At 40.2% G+C, this 20110-nt stretch overlaps 1 pseudogene; it reads right to left on the minus strand.

Annotated features, from left to right (window-relative positions):
- Nucleotides 1–15449: 15449 nt before the first annotated feature.
- The window catches only part of LOC109453298 (transcription factor IIIA-like), a 50925-nt pseudogene continuing 46264 nt past the window's right edge, over nucleotides 15450–20110 (minus strand).

Raw genomic sequence — 20110 nt, forward strand, 5'->3', positions numbered from 1 at the left:
GAAGTGGAAATGGTTTGCAGTGAATATAAGATGTAAAACAGGGCTAGAGATGAGAGATGATATTTGCAGAAAACAGTGCCCATAAAACTGTCAGAAAAATTAAATTTCCATTGGTTAAAAACAGAAAAACTTACCAAAAAAAAAAGAAAAAGAAATCTTTCTAGCCAAATCCAACATATATGACTTATGTGATGGTCATTTTCAAGGCAATGTTCATTCTCCCCGCCCCCATAGATAGCAACCAGGCATTTGGACAGGCGATAGAGTATATATGTTTATTTCTGAAAAGAGATACAGAAAAGGATGGCTGAGAATCTGGAGTGATTTTTCTCTTTCTCTTTCCTTTCTAAATATTCATACACTTGCTCTTCTCTCTGTCAGGCACACAGTGTTGCATATCAGCTTATTACCAAGAATAATATCAGGATTGCACACTTCTTTCTGCATGTCATGCATTCATAGGGCATTGACTCTGGAAATAATCACCGACAATTATTACTGTTAGTTATGATAGTATGATAGAGACCCTTAGACTGTTATCCTTCCATGGCATTTTCATTACAAATCCCATTAAAATGTGATTTATTATCTCAAGTACCCCATACATTATCCAGAATCACTGTTTAGGCTGATATTATAAATCACTCAATACCCCCCCACCCTTTTTTTATCTTTCAAACAAAACTAAGGCTCTGCTGTCCAAAATCTGTGTATATGTCATTGTAAAGGAATGCCTATTGAGTCTTTCAAAGAAACTAAACGTTTCCATGAGACTACCTTTAGTGAGGGTTCATACCACTCATGTATTTTATTATTGGCATTAACCAGCACAGCTACTTTGGCTCCCCAGGCCCAGGCATAGCTGTAGAATGCAAGTCGTCTCAGGACAGGAGCTACAGCTTTTGAAGGTGCTGCTTAAGTTTATAGTATTTAATATCCATGTATATTAAGTATATTAAGTGACAATGAATATAATGAAGATGACTCTAGGTTTACTTTAATTTATTGTGAGAATAGTAACAATACCAGTGCGTTTAATCTCGAAGATCACGCTGCCTCACAGATAATTTCCTAAGCTGTCCCAGAAGTCCTCCCTTGGCCATAGATTAGTTCCTGTATATGTTTGCAGTGGGCCACCAGGCGCAGTGTCTTTAGACAGGACAGAACTCAGTAGGGACTTTCCTAGAAAAGAGCTTCTCCAGGCGCTGAATGTCCTCCAGCCCCCTTTAGGAGACCAGCTCTCAGGGTCTGTGGAGTCTCTCGGTTTCTACCCACCTTAGCCCTTGTTTATTGTTGGTGGATGATGAGTCCAGCTCTTGGCCACAAAGCTATGTGTGATATCTTTTTAGGCCTGACCATAGTAAATAACAAAGACTCACAGGGAAGGAAAGCTGCCCTCCCCAGACCAGCCTAGGTGCACAGCCCATGTACTGCAGTCTCTGGAGAGAGTTGCAGTCAAGGTCTCCAGTTCTCTGACTGGCTGTGCTCTCACACATTTTTGCGTTCCCAGTCCACATGCCTCCATTCAGAGGCAGCTTTATTGGGGGACTTGGGCAGAAGCCTTTCTTTCTCAGGCATCTCTGCTGAGACCTCCTGTCTAGGGGATGGAGGGAATACCTTGAAGACATTTTTTCTTCATTCTGACCCAGTATTTAATAGTTTTGTATTCCTAGCCCTTCCCTCTCTTATCTGTTCTGCCCCTCTTCCCCATCTCCACTCTCAGGTCCATAAAACTGCAACAGCCTTTTGTTTGGGACTCTGGCAGAGAAATGATTCCCCACATCTGGGCTGGTGCACCTGACCCGGACCCAGAGCTGACCCACGGGGGAAATGGGACAGTGAGGAGGTGTTTTCTCCTATTTGACCTCTTGAGTATACCATTGCAGTAAATGATTAAAGGCTTGACAGTTTCATTTTGGCTTCTTATCTTAACTGACCACTTCAACACCTGGCAGCTCAGCTCAGCTCTTGACAGTTGATGTTACTTTTGTAGAATCATCTCACCTCCCCCAATTTCACATCTGAATTCTGAACATCAAAATCAAACCAGAAGTCTAACCATTGAACCATACCTTTGAGTAGTATACAGAGGGGGTAATACATTCTTGACTATTTCTAGGACAGCTGATTTTATGGGTGGAGTCCATCCTAATCATAGTGGGTAAACCTCACCATTGAACTATTTTCCTTCATCTGTCTGCCATGTCTACCCTACTTTCAATGTAGATAGAAATTTTAACCAATGATACCTTTAATTAAATAATAATGAACATTTATTGAATGGATAGTTTGTGCCACACACTACACTGGGCATATAATAATAAAAAAAAGTCTCATAAGTTCTGCGTTAAATATTTGGAGCAAAATGTGGGTGGGTAATGCTTAAAAGCAGATGAGTACAGCATTATATTTGCAGGAGATTGTTCTTTATAGTAACAGAGTTCTGACTAGTTGTTGGTGGATATGGAGAATGAGTAGGTAAGGGACTAGGCAGCTGGCAAAATTTAGGCAGCATCACTGTCCTGGCCATGTAGGGTGGAGTTCAGAGTGTGATACTAATTTCACCACGTCACTGAAATGTCATGGGAAGCAAATCTGATTAATCCTGTAAGTGGAAACAGTGTGGTAGGTATTGGGGAAGGTCCCTGTGATACGTAGAACTGTTGGTATATTAATGTGTGGTCACCCTGGCTAATCCCATAAACATAAAATCCCATAGCCCTAAAGATCCCACCTCAACCCTGTACATACAACCAGAAGCTGGTAGACATTGCAGTGAGGTTGCTGATTTATCTATTGCTATGGTGAGGATTGGCTCATTAACTGGACCAGGAGAAGGGAATGAATGACGATAGTTGTACAGACTAGTAAGTGGGAGAGAAGTCTGAGAAGGTACTGAGAGATCACTTATGACTGGCTCATCTGTGGTGTGAAAAGAATATGGGTCTTAGGAATGTTGAAATAGAAGGACTTTTCTTCCTGTCTTGAGGTAGAATGTTGCAAAAGACCAATCTCTCCCACTGTAAGAATAAGAACAACCTATAAACTTGAATAGCAAAGAGCTAAAGAATCACAAGTGAATTAAATTCTAGAAAGGGATCAGCTCTTTCTAGCAGAGAGAGACTCCAGACTACTCTCTTCCTTGATGGCACGGCAGAAGGAGGCACCAACCCACCTCAAATTGGGTAAGAAGAAACCAGATGAATGCTTAATAAACATTTAACAATGCATGGATTGATTTGTCGAGTTAGACCCCAAGGAGCCCTAGTCAGAGAGTAAAGCCACATCTGCCTTCCATTCTTACCACTGACAGTACAGAGACGGCATGCTGCAGGCTGGGAGCATGGTAAGAGAGTTAAGAAAATTCCCCCGAGGGTCTTTGCAGAGTTTAGGGCACATATATGCCTACTACGAGAAACCCTCTGGCACACCAGGAATTTCCTGATTGCACGACAACAGCAGGCTGGAGGCTAGTGGATGGACAGTAGACTGGAGAAAGATCCTCATGGTTTGCAACAGAAGAGCAAAGAGACTCCACAGAGCTTTTAAAAGCTGAATAGGCTATAAAGCAAAGAGACCTTTGAAGCATTGCTGCTGTTCAGATCAAAATTCTTGACCCTACTATTGAAATAGTTGAAGAAATTGGTGACTAGAATTTGAATAAAGCTGCAATGAATCCAGACCCAGCTCAGCTCCAGATTAGATTGACTCAGCCTGAAACTGGCACAGTATCACTTCTGTTGTATTCTGTTGGTCAAAGCCAGTTAACAAGGCCAGTGCAGATTTTAGGGTAAGAGAAATAATCTCCATCTCCACGTGAGGAGAAACATTCATGTACCAAGAGGAGAGGACTTATTGGGACCAATATTTGTAGACTAGTTATAATATCAAACAATACATTTATAAATAAGCTATGGTTTTAAGAATAGTCCATAAGTTTTAAGAATAAACCAGAAGAAATTAGAAAGTATTTCAAATTGAATGTTAATATCAAAATTTGTGGAATGCAGCTAATGGAGTACTTACAGTAAAATTTGTAATGTTAAATGCTTATACTAAAAAAGACAAAAGACTTAAAATTAAGGATCTAAATTTCCAACTTAAAAAAGTAGAAAAACAAGACCAAATTAAATCCAAAATAAGAAGAAAAAAAAATTCATACGGATAAGAGAAAAAAAATCAGTGAATCATAAAATGGACAAACAGTAGAGAATATCAACAAAGAAACAAAAACCCAAAACTAGTTCTTTGAAAAGATTAAGAAAAACAATAAACATATAATGTGATATATAGATGATGTATTACAGAATTGTACACCTGAGACCTATGTAGCTTTACTAACAGTTGTCACCCCAATAACTTTAATTAAAAAAGAAAATCAATAAAACCCTAGCAAGACAGTTCAAAAGAAAAAAGAGAGGAAACCCCCCCATAAATTATCATACCAGAATTGAAAAATGGAGCATCACTAGAAGGATAATAAGGGGATATTAGAAACAACTTTATGCCAGTAAAATGATTAATAAATTCTTTGACAGACATCCATTATTAAAACCCATACAAGGATAAACAGAATCTCTGAATGGCCCTAGATCAGTGAAAAAATTGTATTTGTAATCAATCACAAGAAATCTCCATGACCGCATGTGTTCACTGGTGAATTCTATCAAACATCTAAGAAAGAGAATTCCTACTAATCTCATACAAATTTTTTCAAAGTACAGAGGGACATAGTATACTTCCTAACATGTATTTTGATCATATCCCCAATACCAAAACCTGAAAAGGACATTTCAGGATAAGAAAAATACAAATGAATATCCTATATGAATGTAGATGTAGAAGTCTTTAGTAAAATATTAGCAAATAAAATCTAACAATATATAAAATAATGTATTTCAATAAAACATGTCCCAGCCATTCATTAAGCTGAAGTAAATAATATTGTTATTGTAAACTAGTCTCACAATGATTACAATAACAAAAAATCTTCATGATAATAGAAATGCCCTTTAGTAATCAGAATTACCAAATCAGTTGCTGGGTAAGACTTTAACATGTCAGTTAAGTTAGGCTGTTCCCTTCATGCTGGTGAAAATTTAAACAGTTTGAAGTATCATTACTGGTAGAATATCTATCTTTATCTTTCTATCTCTCTGTCTCTCTACCTCTCTACCTCTCTACCTCTCTAGCTCTTCTATCTCTCTTTGTGTGGATCTATCTACTTAGTTAGCATTACTCCATTTTCTTTAATCATTTATTGACAAGTCTTAGTTGGCTTTATCTCTCTACATCAGTGCTTCCTAAAATGTGTTTGTCTTTAATTCTATGGACTATTAAGTTTAAATGAAGCCATACAAGCTTCTTTACAGCCAGGCTTTGCAGAGCCTTATTGGTCCTGATGTGTAATATTAATGGGCTACTCAGAATCTCCCTGCCCATTTTAGGGACCAGGGATTCTACTTTATGCAACAATCTCAAGTTCACCTGATATTTCTCTGCATCATTCATACTACAGGCAACGGTAGCTATACTGTCATTCAGGAAAAATGTTAGAGACTTTTCAAATCACAAACCAAATAATTACTATTTTGTTGTAGGGGGTATCAGTGTTGGCAGCTGCCTTTTAATTTAAAACCACATTACCTTGTGTACTATCTGTGGCTGATCATAATTTAAATTTATTTTGATAACTAGTTCAAATTTGAAAACAAATTCATGCAAATTATAAAATGTGCCAACAGCATGGAGAGAATACAATAAAAATAAATTTAGTGACTCCCCCCACCCCCGACCTAGCCTACCTTTTCTAGAAGCAAATATTCTAACCATTTCCTGTGTTTTCTTCCAGAAATTTTGTAATCACAGATTTTAGCTTTGAAGATTTTTTTTTGTGGGGAGGAGGTTTGGGAAGGACTTAAATGGAGATATAAGGAGAAAACATTTAACAGGAGACCATTAAAAAAAAAAGAAGAAAGAAAAAGAACCCTTTAGATTCCATATTTCAAAATGGAAAATAGACCGCACGCATGCACGCACACACCCCTTTGTACCCCAATCCTCCTGTATCTTCCGTGGGGTGCTGAGAATTCCAGCCAATCTTTTGTGAATGAGAACACATGGAATAGGAGGTTACTTGCCTATTGCCCAGGTGAGTTGCCATTTGATCTTCCCTCCTGTGAAGGAGTCATGTTAAAAAAAAAAAAAAAAAAAAAAAAAAAAAATTCCTGACCTCACTGACTGACTGTCTTGTTTCGTATTATAATGGATGTTCTCAACGTGATAATGACAGGTGGGCTGATGTAGATTAGGAACTGGGCTACACTGTAAGGGGTTTCTTTAAACCAGTGATTCACTAATAGGAGCAATTCTGCCTCCGCAGGGAATATTTGGCGATGCCTGGAAACTTTGATTGACATGACTGGGGTGGGTGAGTCCTCCTGGCATCTAGTGGGCAGAGGTTGGGGATGCCGCCAAACCTCCGACAAGGCATGGGACAGCCCCTCACGACAAAGAATTATCTGGTCTAAAGTGTAATAATGCTAAGGTTGAGGAACTCTAATGAATTGTTTTGCTGTTTGCTCTTTTAGGGACAGTGATTTTCATTCAGAGAAACAACTGAAAATAAAGCACAATATCAATAGCAATAAAATCCTATGCCATTTTCCACTGGGTTTACAGTTGGGGCTCTTGAATCTCAGAACATTATGGGAGAGTTTGGTGGCCCACTGATTCATCCAGAAAAACAATTTTCTCATAGCATTATCTACCCTTAGCTTTTTGTTTTTAAGCTTTCTCATCATATTGCTTATGGAAAAATCCATTATATTTCAGGGAGATAAAACTTGGATGGCAAGGAATAATAGCAAATAACTATTTTATATTTGTTTGGAAAATACTAAAAAATAGATAGTAAGTCCCATGTTCATTTTCCTGTGCTTAGTTTTATTAGCAGCTACTTTTTGTCTGGTTGAGACCAGACTCTTTGCACAGGTACACTCTTTTGGTCAAAAGGTGCCCATAAATCCCTATCAGGGCGAAGCCTGAACCTGTGTTCTGGTGGGCTAATTGTATTTAATCTGCTCATTTCTGAATGTCATTACAGATTAAAGCATGAGAAAAATTAAATCATGTGACATTGCATTGACTCTGGGTTAAAAGATTCTTGATCCATAGTAAATCCTATCTTTGCTTCATTTCATTGCAGTTTGTTGGCCTAGAGGAAAATGTGAACTACTGAACATTTAAAGTGGTCTTGGTGAAGAAGGGAATCAGACTGTTGGAGTTGCAACAAGTTGGTTTAGAGGGTTTGGAATGTAACCCCTTGAATCACTGATGAGGAAGTGGAGGCTCCAAGTGGTTAAGTGACTGGCCCTGGGTCTCAGGCCTGTGAGAATCCTGGGGCTGGAGTCCGGCCACCTCATATGTGTCCACTGTTCTTTTAGCACTATTTCTGTTCTGTGGTTCATCCTTATCTCTATGTGGCCAGAGCTGCTCAAAGTAAACTACCCCAAGGTCAGACCATAATATCTTGTATGTATTCATCACTTTAGACTATTCAAGCTACTTTCACATATATAATCGCATATCAAAAACAACCTTATTGCATAAAGAAAACACGAATGTTGTCTCCATTGATCAGAGGAAATAAAAAGTCAGAGATATGAAGTAACTTATATAAAGTTAAATAACTAATAAAAAATAGACCCACGTGTCCCAGTCCAGGACTCGCCCCTTCAGTTCACTGCAGGTGAATTGTAGAGGCAAACAAGTCTGCACTGGTCTAAAGATAGCTGCTCTTAATTGGTCACTTACTCTGTGTCTGGAACTGTGCTAAGAATATGCATTAGTCCATTTTATTCATCACAATAGTTCTAAGAGGTTGATATGATTATGAATCTCATTTGCTTGATGAATGAACTGAGGTTTAGTGAAGTTCTGTAACCTGCTTAAGTTTACACCACTGAAAATTTAGACTAAGATCTGTTTTATACCAAAGTTTGTATTGTAGCAATTCTACTATCCTATCAACATTGTTCTAGGTTTCTCTGTGGCTGTTTTGGTAACCAATATAATTTCCTGATTGGAATAGCTATTGCACATTCAGTTTTATGCATTGCTGTTCTGATTTTTTAAAAAACCTTACACTAGCTCACCCTTATTTATAGCTGATATTGGGGAGAATGGAGACAACAGTTTAAGAAAATTTTCTTTCTCCTCCACATTTACCCAATAGCTTCTAGCTCATTTCCTCTCTCAGTGTACCTGCATTTATGCATTCAAGAAGCCAGACAGGCTTCTTTACAGCCAAAGCAGAAAGAGCAGGTTTTCTAGGAAAGACATTTGATTGTGTCACTACTTACAAACCTTTAATGGATCACTCATAACTCAAAACACAAAATACTCTAAGATTTCTTCTCTGCTTTATTATGCAATTTTATCTTTTACCAATCCATCACAGACTCTGTTCTGTGCATAGCCATATTTGGTAGTTCCCCAATGATAACACACAGCTTCATTTGTGTGCATTTTCATGTTCTTCAAATTACATCTCCACACTGCTACCTGCATCCTTGCCTGGTTCCAACCTGGCCCTTGTTTAATTCTTTTGTTCTCTAAAACACCATTCAAGAATATTGCTTCTGAGCTCCCCAAACCCCCAGAACATAATTCTATCATGGCTCCAATTACCGTAGTTGATAATTAACTTTCCTTCCCAACTATATTATGAGCTATAGAAGGCACTATTTGTTATAGGCTTTTATTTCCCCAGTGCTTAACTCAGCGCCTGGCGTATGATAACAAGCTAATAAAGTTTAATGAGTGTGGAAATATCCCAAGAATTTGGGGATAGAGTAGATATAGAAAGTAAGGGATAGAGAAGGAATATGATTCCAAGATATCTCCCTTGGGTAACTGGGGAGATCTTTATGCTGTTAATCCAAACAGGAGACGTAAGAGAATGACGTGAATCTGGTAGTGAGAGAGAAAGTTGGTATACTTGGGTTTGCTCATGTGATGTGTTGACTATAACAAGATGACCATAGACTATAATCTCCAACCAGCTAAATACATTATGTGTCTGGGAGAGCAGTTCAAAATTTGGGTGTCATGGACAAAAAATTAAAAAGGCTCTGTTATCCTTTGTAATTGTAAACTAAATAGAATGTAAGTTTCTCTTTAATGCATGTATTTATGCAAGTGAAAGGAAAGAGCGGTCTAACTTCTTTGCTCAGACTTCAGGTTTTCTTCCATTACTTTTTGACGTTGCTCATGCGGAAACAGAAATGGACCCTAAGCTTTATGAACAACCGATCTATAGCAAGTGAGTCGACTTGATGTGTCTGGCTAAAATGGAATGCTACTATGTAAGAATGGGATGTTTTTTGGCAGCTAAATGGTTCTTAATAGCATTGTGTAAATATCATTCATTGAATTAGCCAACTAAGAGTAGTTTGCCTTAAGATGCTATACCTTTGGTTTGTAGCCTTATTATTTAAGCAGAAAATTTGCTTATGCGTGTGACCTTTCTGTCCTCAAAGTCTGGCCTGTGGGGATCCAGTCTAGACCAGAAGCAAAGAACAGAGAACAGAGAGTCCTGTGATGGGATAAACTCACTTTGTGAGAATTACACACGTAAAACAGAAGTGTAGATAGTATATAGATAACCATTTTTCTCTTTCTGGAATGAACCTATGTAGTTACTTCCTCACAATTTTATCTCCTACATGCAGGCATATCTTTTGGCAAACTGTAGCCACAACAGTTTTTAGTTCCACAAGGAATTTGAAATAGAGAGTGCCTCTCTAATTCTCTGTCAGAGGGGCTAGTTAACAGCTTAAAATTCTCATAACAGAAAAATGTACTATGAATGCAGTTTAAATATTAAAAAAAAGGTGGGTTGGAAAGGAGGACTCTGTCAGGCAAGTGCTGGAGAGCAACAGTATTTTTGCTTCTAAGCCTTTGTGGGGCCATCTGAGTGGACAATCCAATATTAGTATTCTGAATAGGAAGCATGTCTATCATGGGCTGAATTGTATCACCACAAAAATTCATCTGTTGAAGTTCTAACCTTCAAAAAGTGACCTATTGGGACAGAGGGTCTCTACAGAGGGACTTAGGTTAAAATCAGGTCATTAGGATGGGCTTTTAAGCCAATAGAAGAGGAAATTTGGACACAGACACACAGAGGGAAGATCATGTGAAGACACAGGGAGAAGCCAAGGAGCAAGGCCTGGAACAGATCTGTCCCTCATGCCCTGAGGGAACCAGCCTGAAGAGATCTTACTCTTGGATGTCTTGCCTCTGGAACTGTGAGAAAGTACGTTTTTGTTGTTTAAGCCACCCAGTCTGTGGTACTTCACTGTGGCAGCTCTATGAGACTGATACAGTATCATCTCATCTTTGTGTCCTCAGGCCTTAGTGTGTGGCCTGGGATAGAGCAAGTTCTCATTTAGTGTTTGTGAACCAAAGAGTAGAAAAGGGTCATGTTGGTCTTTGTAGAAGAGGTAGCACAACCTGGAAGACTGTGCCCAATCCACAAACTATTATCCATTTAAAAAATTCAACAATCAGCCAACAGTTACCATAGCTTTAGATGTTGGGTCTTGTGGTGGGTCCTATGTGTCAGCTGTGCTCAGAAGAGAGGACATTGGCTGGGTTTGTTTATCCTGGAAAAGCAAAGACTTACTGAAAGTTCTCATCGTAGCCCTGTCTGAGCCCAGGTGGTGCTTCCTCTTTATCCTAGTCTTGTCTGGACCAGTGATGGCACTTTTTATTTACTTATTTATTTATTTTTTGAGAGAGGGGTGTCGTCAATCATTTAAAGAGCTTTCAAAACACATACATTCAAGCTTGCCAGTAAGTATTGAAGTCGGCTGGCATAATCAGGGATTGCTTTTTTTTGGCCAGGTCCACTGGAATTTAAGTATCCAGTATACATTTGTTAATATCCTTTTAGCATTCTTAGACTTGCAGCAAAAGAGAATATTTACCCTGTGAATGAATCTTTAACTGAATTTACTATGGAGGTGAATGAAGCATAAAATACACAAGGCTGAGTTGAAGTTAGACCAATAATCTTTTGTCATTTTGAGAGCTGGTAAATATTCTCTAGCCATCTGAGGATACTTCAACATTTCGGTTTTGCTTTCTGGGAATGAGGATTATTCTTCAGTGCAGCATTCTCTGTGTAGAACACATTTTGCTCGCTGTTTTATTGAATTCTCACTACAACTCTAGGCACTGAATATAATTGTCATAGCCATTTTACAGATAAGAAAATTGAAGAACACCGAGGTTTAAGATCGTCTGAGTAGTCAGTGGCAAAACCAAGGTTTAGAGAAAGTTTGGCCTGTCCCCAAAGCCTGTGTCCCTTTGCTCTGCCATATTACCTCCCCGTTTCCATCAGCCTGCCTTTTTTAAGCCATTGTCTCTTGTTCTTTTCTTTGGAATGTGGTGTGTGTGGTGGGTAGACGTTGGGAAGGCTAGCAGCTTCTTAACGGCTTTACCATTTCCCAGCTTTCCTGCTTCTTTTCTTACTGTGTTCTTTTTGGGAGGTTCTGTGATTCCTCTCCTGAGCATACCCACTAAGGAAGTGCTCTGCTCCGTTTCCTGCTCTGTGTGCCAGATACGGCTGTGCTTTCTCCTCCCATTTCAGCCCTCCATTTGGGGAGGTTAGCCTACTCTGTTTCATCATCATCCATTTCCTTTTCTAGTAGGGCCTGCGTTTTCTTTCTTTGTGTTTCCTGATATTCCACTCTGTTTACATTCTCTAGACCTGCCTGCTGTCTAATATTATGTGATTTAGCTCCCCCTAGAGACCTGGGCATTGGATAATTGGTTTCTTGTACTCTGCTGCTCCCACTGATTGCACTTGTAACGTTTATAAGTAAAACAGAAGCTTATCTTTGGCTTAAGAAACTTCACTCTCGAAATGGAGAAAGACCTATTTGTGGCAGCACCTGCCAGGAAAATGATCTTCTCAACACACGAAACCTTTTATGGAGTGCCCATATTTTCTCATTTTCAGGAATTTCTGTGTCTGACAGATATCAAATCACATGGAAACTTAATTCAATATACTTCTAGACCTGTGTTTTGTACTGTATGTTTCAAGGAGCATCAGTCCCATAAAAGTCTCCTTAAAAATTATAATCACAGTGATATCTCCCTTTTGTTGGTGTCAGGTGATTGGCTGGTGAGACCAGTCACATAGCTCTGTGCTCCCTGTGGGATCACCACTGCACCTCCCTCCTGACCACATTCCCCATCTCTCCGCTGCAGATGCCTGAGACACCCATTGAAGGAGGCCAGAATCGCACTTAATAATGTACCTTTCCCCAAAATGTCGCCAACCCTGCATCCTTATTGTTTTCAGTTACCTTAAGATGCCCAAGCCTCCAAGCCCATCCTCTATCCCAAGACCCTTATTCTTAATATTCAACATGGCTCTGCACATTCTCAGATGAGTCCCAATCTCCATCCCTCCCTCAGCTCTTCTTCTGTACATTCAGGAACTCAGGGTATGTGTACAAATTAGGACAGGCTAAGTTTTACTGTGGTAACAAATCAGTCACACATCCCCGCCACCCCAAAAAACCACCAGCCCTTACAATAGAAAGGCTCATTTCTCACAATTTATGTTCACCTTTGGTGGACAGGGAGTCTGCTCTTCATAGTCGCCTGGAAAAGAAGCTGACAAAAGCTCTACACTATTCTGTCGAAAACATCTGGAAATGAAGCCTCCTTGGTGGCCTCAATAGAGTAGGAGTGAAATGGGAGAATTGTATGTGGGCTTTCCAGTGCCTCAGCCCAGAAGTAACGTGTCATTTCTCACATGTCTTTGCCAGGAATATTCAGATGTTCTTGCCTAAATGTAATGGAGTTGAGAAGTTCTGTCTTTCAAATGGCTGAAAGGGGAGGGAAATTATATTGGTGATCGCAAGTAAAGTCAGTCTCAACCTGTCATTAACAAACACCCTATCTTCAAACTCTTCTCTTAAATTTTTCTTTAATGTCTTATGCTAAAAAAGTCTGACTTTTCTAAAGGCACTGTTTCCCCTGCAGCCTTCAAATAGTGATTCTTTTTTCTCCTATACCCCATGTACTCCTAGACGTGTAAGCAAGAGACTGTACCATTTGCTCACCGTTTTTTCAGAATATGGTTTTCCTTACTTTCCCCCACCAGTATCCTCAGTTCCCTTAAAGCACGTACCATCTGACTGGACCATCTGATACCCTTTGTTGTTGTAGCCATCTGACATCCTTCTGGTCACTTCCTCCCTGTTCCCCCCCCCACCCCACCGCCCCCGCCGCCATTAATGGAACATTTGAGCACTTTCTCTACTTTGGTTTAATGTAGTATTTTTCTCCTTTATGGCTTCTTTCATCAATCTTGGTGTCTTCCATATCCACAAGGATAATTCATCCTGCACTTTGTTCTCGACCTCTTTATCCCAAAACGTTTTCTCTTTTCCTCACCTCTGACATCTATTCTTTTGATTATACTCAAGGCTTTCTCCAAAACCTCAATTTGTAGCATCTCAATTACTGGCCATCATTTTCTACTTTTCCATTTCAACCCCTTGTTAAAGGCTGAATTGTGTAGCCCAACCCCCGCAAATTCTTATGTTGAAGTCCTAATCCCAGTGACTCAGGATGTGACTGTATTTGGAGAGAGGGTCTTTACAGAGATCATTCATTAAAATGAGGTCATTAGAATGGGACCAACTCTAATATGACTGGTGTCCCTATAAGAAGAGGAAATTAGGATACGGACATTCATAGAGTGAAGACCAGTTAAGACACAGGGAGAAGACGGTTACGTATAAACCAAGGAGAGAGACCTTAGAAGAAACCAACCCAGCCAGCACCTTGATCTTGGATTTTCAGTTTCCAGAATCGTGTGAAAGTAAATTTCTGTTCTTCTAGTCACCCAGTCTGTGGTGTTTTGTTATGGCAGCCCAAGCCAACCAGTATAGCCCTCGAATACTCTCGCTTTCTCCCATGTTTATTCAGATCAGATTTCATGGTCCAAGACCATAATCATGCCTTGTACACACCTTTGTTTTTTCTGGCCCCTCATAAATCTGTTATATGTTACATGTTACCAGCCTGCCTGGCAAAACTTCCACCCTGATTAGATTCAACTCTACTTGGATAAAGCCTGTGGCCAAGCAGCTGAGCATGGCCGAAGGAAAAAAACACCCATTCAGTACACACGGGAGCAACTCACTCCTAACATTTCTCTCTCCCCTTCTCTGAGAAGACTGTTTTACAACATCTTCCTGGTCTTCAGACTTCCACTCCCTTCCACATTCTCAATGATCTGCCTCGTGTTTCAGGGCCAAAATAGAAACAACCAGAAAGTATCCTCCTCCCCCCAATACTCCCTCACCAAGTCTGCCAACTTCCCTGCTTCTGTACCCACATCCTCTGATGTCTTATCTGTGAAAATGAGCAAATCATTCATATATCTACCATGGCAACTCCTTTACTTGTGCTCTGAATCACCTCCTCAAGGAAACGCTCCTGCAATTGTCCCCCATCTCACCTACATCAGTGCCCTTCCGCCCTTTCTGTCAGCATACTCGTATACCCTAATACTTCATTACAACAGGCATTGCTGTGCTGGGTTACAAACCTGAAATCTTAATGTACACAACAGAGATTTGTGTCTTGCTTATACAGCCTCAAATGGGTACTGGATGCCTCAGGGCAGCTTTCCCCCAGGAGAGTGACATGGTGATCTTGGTTCTTTCAGCTTGTGAGGTCACCATCTCCACACATGCCTCTTAGGGTCCCCTATGACCCGTCAAAAGAAGGGGAAGGTGGCATACACATAGGTGGGAAAAGAAGCTTTAGAGAATAACATTATTATTTTTTTTTTCTTGGAAAAGCTGCTTTAGACATAAAGGTGTTAAAATCCAAGTTATCTTAAAATTAACTCTTTGCTCTCTACTGTGTGGAATTTCACCCACCACTGATCAATGAAATAGGATGATGTTCTCTGCTTCTGTGAAGATAACTAGTGAAATTTTTTCTTTTATTTTGTGTGTGACTGTTGTCTACAGAATTCATAGCAGTACACTTATTTTGGGAGAGCAAGGGTGATTTCATTCAATAAATATTAAGAGGTGTGGATTGTTCATTTGGGTTAAGTTTTGTCTTTCTAACACTACAGAATCTGGCATAAAAATCATCGGAATTCATATGGGAAAGGAAATTATTTGCTTTGGGGAGGGCAGTGAATCTGTTTATGCTTGTGCATACCTGGTTGGAGTTTTCAGTAGGTGTTCAGGTCACCCCAAGCATACTTTGATATGGAACTGTATATTTACAAATACGTCCTTTAAAACTAACAGAACTAACGAAAACGGATATGGTCTATAGTTGCCTTTGTTACATAAACCTCTCCAAAATGTAGTGGCTTAAGACATTGAAGTTCTTTAGTTCATGATTCTGTGGGTCAGTGGTTTTTCTGGTCTCACTGGGCGTAGTCCCATGTCTACAGTCAGCTGCCTGTCAGCGAGGCAGCACCTCTGAGGGTTGGCTGGCTGCAGGCTGAGTGACAGTAGAGATGACTGAGACAAGTGTCTCTCATCTTCCTGCAGCACAGCCCAGGCTTGTTCACATGGACAGTGGGCAGGATCCTAAAAAGGAGAATGGAGAGTGAAAGGCAGGCCCTCGAACCCAAGGTGTTGAACAAATTTGTATGCTTTCAGTTCTGCCTCATTCTGTTGGTCAGAGAAGGCACCACGTTAGCGCAAATTCAAGGAGTGAGGAAATGCATTCCAACTCTTCATGGCAAGAGGTGCAAAATCAAGTGCAAACAGATATAGAAAAAGGGAGAGAAATGATGTATAGTCACTTAGCAACCTACCCTGTAGGACAAACATTTGAGAAGTGCAGCCTGAGATATTTGAAATTTTTTCCTTCACCTGGTCCTAGCCAGTGCAGAATGTCAGAAGGGTGTCTTTGAAAACAGTTCTTCCTAAATATATCTTCTTTGCTCGCCCATCTCTGCTGTCACAATTAAATACAGGGCTTTGAGAAATAGTTATTCTTTTAAAACTAAAAGCTTCAGTTTTTAAGTTCATTTATTTTCCGGTGGAAATAATTTTGCCTGAAAGAGGAAGTGTGTTGATTGCATTGAGAAGGACCAGCATCTTGTCCCCATGGTAACAGCATCTTAAATTCTCTGAGTGTTCGCCACCTGGTGTGTGAGGCCCAAGAGCCATATAGAACCACTTTATATGATGGGAGAGAAAAAGTCTGCATGTACCACGGGGACAGTTTGGTGTCGGATCAGAATGATGACCTATGAAATAATAAGCATATGGTTAAATTGCCAACAAGAACAATAATAATAAACTAATTCTTCTTATAGGAGATACTTGGGTAACTCTGCTACGTTAGAAAAATACTCCTTCTAACAACATAGGAAGAGACGATATTTTAGTGCTTTTAAGTACATTTTAGGATCAAGTTTATGTGCATATGTGCAAATACACAGGAACACACATACACATGTGCACATACACACAATTATTGAGCTCTGAATTTTAACAAAAGCGATAGCAGCTGTAACAGCCCTGTTATTAGTTACTGGCATATTTGAAATGATTACTCTTGTCCTGACTTATTATAGACTTTTAAAGAAGATGTTTAAGAAATACAATATCTGAGTCATAAGATATTTGTACGGATGGTTGGTTGACTGTCCATGGAAATTGTTCCCTCTCCCAAACCCTTGTCTCAGTAGGCGTCGCTAGGGCTTTAAAAATTGGAATTTAGATTCAAATCAAGCTACATCTCCATGCAGTGATTTTGGGTATATACACGACAGAGTTAATACCTGTCTGTATCTATGACTTCTGTCAAGCTGCATAGGAACCGTGAGAGAACAAATCTTTGCTCACTGTGGTAGCTGAATGGCTGTCTTTGCTGCTGAAACGCTAAAGCAATTTTCTATTGTAAAACCCATAGTAATAGAATTCGGGAAAGGTGGCTCTCTAGGGGGATAGGAATAGGATGTGTGAGGGATGTTTATGAATGAGTCACTGGGCAGGATTGAAAGTATTCTTCAGATTAGAAACAGGAAACTAGTGGCTTGCTTGGAAAGGTGGACTAAAGCTTTGAACTAGGCTTTGAACTAAGAAGACACAAATCTTCCTAGACCTGGCATCTGGTGTGAAGCCGAGAAGTTCCTTGGATGATGTCATCCACTTGGAGGGGATACAGAAAGTATGGAATCTAGATCCTGGTACTAACTGCAAACAGTAGGTTCAGACTTGCCCCTCACTGACTGGTGTAATGACTAAAGAAGTCAGTGCAGGCAAAATGCTAAAAGCTGTAAAGTAATGTACAGAGCTGTTTTCATTGGGGGCTGCAGAAGGAGGAGTGAGGTAAAAGCAGGTAGGTGGAGTATTAAAAAAAGAAAACATTGCTGATGTGCGTCTCCTTTCCCCAAGCTCCAGAAAATCTGGCTCCCATAGGGCTTGGAGATCTTGATCTGAAGAAGGACTATTGAATAGAAGAAAGCAACAGGGAATCTCTGCACTGTCACAGCGTGCCTCTCAGGTCACATGGCAACGGGTTGTTGGTTATCTGAGGAGGGAGTTTGTGCTCAGTAAAGATTTTCCTTGCTTGTACTTGGATTCTTTAGAATCCCTGGGATTCTCATTTATAATCCATTCTACACAGACTTACATGAGTTTCTATCCTCCATATGTCATTTATCCCTCGTGATCACTCTAGCATGACTATATTGATGGGTGACCCATCCATCTCATACCTAAAATTCCAAAATTAGAAAGCTCTAAATTGGAAAGTTCTTTTAGGTTATTTTTTGTAATTTGGTGACAAAACCTGACTTGAACTGCCATAAAAGTACTAATATATTTTTTGAGAGAAAATACAGACATACCTCATTTTATTGTGCTTTACAGACGTTGTATTTTTTACAAATTGAAGGCAAGTCCCTCTACCAAGAAAAACATTACGACTTGCTTTATTGCAATACTCACTTTGCTGCAGTGATTTGGAACCAGCCTGCAATAGCTCTGAGGTCTGCCTATAACTGAGCTGGCTGGTCTGTAGTCCTTTAAAGACAGCAATATGCAACTTGATGTTTAGCTGAGGGTAAATATTGCAACATCGAGAGCGCCTTGTTTCAGTACAGATCAGCAACTCTCCAATTTTAGGTAAAGGTAAGTCTTGTTCTTGTTTCCTTTTAGGAGAGATATACCCACTGAGACAAAAGGCCAAACTCTATTTTTCACGAGATCGTTTTACTTTTGAGCTTCATTTTCTTCTTTTCAGGGTCATGTACAACGGCATGCCTAGTGAGACTGTTTCGTTACAGATGTTTTGCCACGGCCAGGATGTTCACACACAAAAGGGCTGCTTTCCTCATGAAAAGACAATATGGCTCTGGAGATTGAACACAGTTTCATAGGTTCTATATACATCCCTTTCTGGGGCACGAGTTTTCATATGTTGCTTCAGATAAGCTTTGTGTTTAATTGTTTTCCTGGTGTATTTCACATATCATTTCCTTTTTATGGGTGTCTCTCACATGGCCCCAAAGCTCCGTCAATGTTTTGGCTACAAGGGAACGTCCTTTTGGACATACATAGCCCTCATGGACCTTCCCATGTTGTTTCAGCCTGTCAGGTGAGGCAGAGTGTTTTCCACAACTTCATGGATGCACTTGAATAGTGGTTTGTTGGTATGCTGGCGCTGCTGGATTTTCAGCAAGTCTAATTACAACCTTCAAAACTGCATACACACTGTTTTAGCTGATTTTTTATGTTTGTGTTCAAAATGTTTCTTCAAGTTGGATTTTGTGTTGAATTTTTTATCACAGACACTTGCTACACAAAGGGCTTTTCTTCAGTGTGAATCAGGGCTGGTAGCTCAGGCGGTGGTCCCTGACAAAGGCTTCTAGTGACAAATAAACAGTGTTTCTCTGAACCCCCATCGCACAGGTGATCCAGCGTCTGGCTTCCAGGCCTTGTAATTGGAGCTGCAATTAGGGAAGCAGATGACCTCCTAGGATGCCTGGGGTGAGGGAGTGGGAGTGGTGGGACAGAGCAGGGCTCTCACCTGCTCTGATAAATGCTTCCACGGTGGTCAGAGATGACACCGTCTGGGCACCTGAGGCCAGCGGCTCCAGGATGCAGGGGGCGGGTGCTCAGCCACGTGCAGGGAACCGGTGTGGGGCCCATGCCCAGCCAGGCGCCCACAGCTCCCCACGGACCCTACCGTAACTCAGCTCAATTGCGGGATTGTGGCTCCCAAATTCTTAATAATTTTTTTTTTCTTATTCAGTGGATTATTGTTAGGTTTTTTCTGAAGGACTATCAGTATGTTTGCTTACTAAGTGCTGCCCTGGACATTATGGGTGTGATATAAAATTCAGTTCATGCAGTGCATTACAACATAAAAACATGCTGAAATCTAGTTCTAACGATATCATGTAAGAGACTGTGGACCTGTATTATCTCCAGATTAAAGGTTGAAAGTGAGGTTCATTGCGGTTATGTGCCAGGCTTAAGATCACATAACCAGGGAATGCCAGATTTCAACTCAGGCAGCCCCGACTATGGTGGTGTCTTTTGCAACCAGTGTCAATGAATTCTTTATTTTGGGGTCAGGAGGTTGTTTTGAATAATAAAAGATGTCTTTGAGAGCTACAGTCGTAGGCAAACACTCAGCATCACTCCAGCACTCACTCTGTACAGACAGAGAGATCTTCTTTTAGTTTGCAGAAGCCTGTTTGTCCGTACACCTTTCTTTTTTGCATTAGTCCCTGAATAATATATTGGCTTCCTGTCACCTCAAGCTGAATATCTTCTTAGCAACACAAATAAACGTGGTGAGGACAAAGCAAGTTCCAGGCAAAATCTCCGGACTCTCAGTATGTGAAGTCTGAACTTTGTAATCGTTGCTACTCTTTCCAGACCTCCGTCCTTCATCTCAGTCTGTTTCTATGTTCTTTTGTTCTTCTTTTTACACCCTCCAGGAAAGAATGTTGTCTGATGCCATCTCCACTTTTTAAGCACTTGCTTTTAATAGGCTAATTTTTCTTTTTCTCCCAATCATA

This window comes from Rhinolophus sinicus, chromosome 17, assembly GCF_057876585.1.
Source record: "Rhinolophus sinicus isolate RSI-liver-muscle chromosome 17, RSI-T2T, whole genome shotgun sequence".
Lineage (NCBI taxonomy): Eukaryota > Metazoa > Chordata > Mammalia > Chiroptera > Rhinolophidae > Rhinolophus > Rhinolophus sinicus.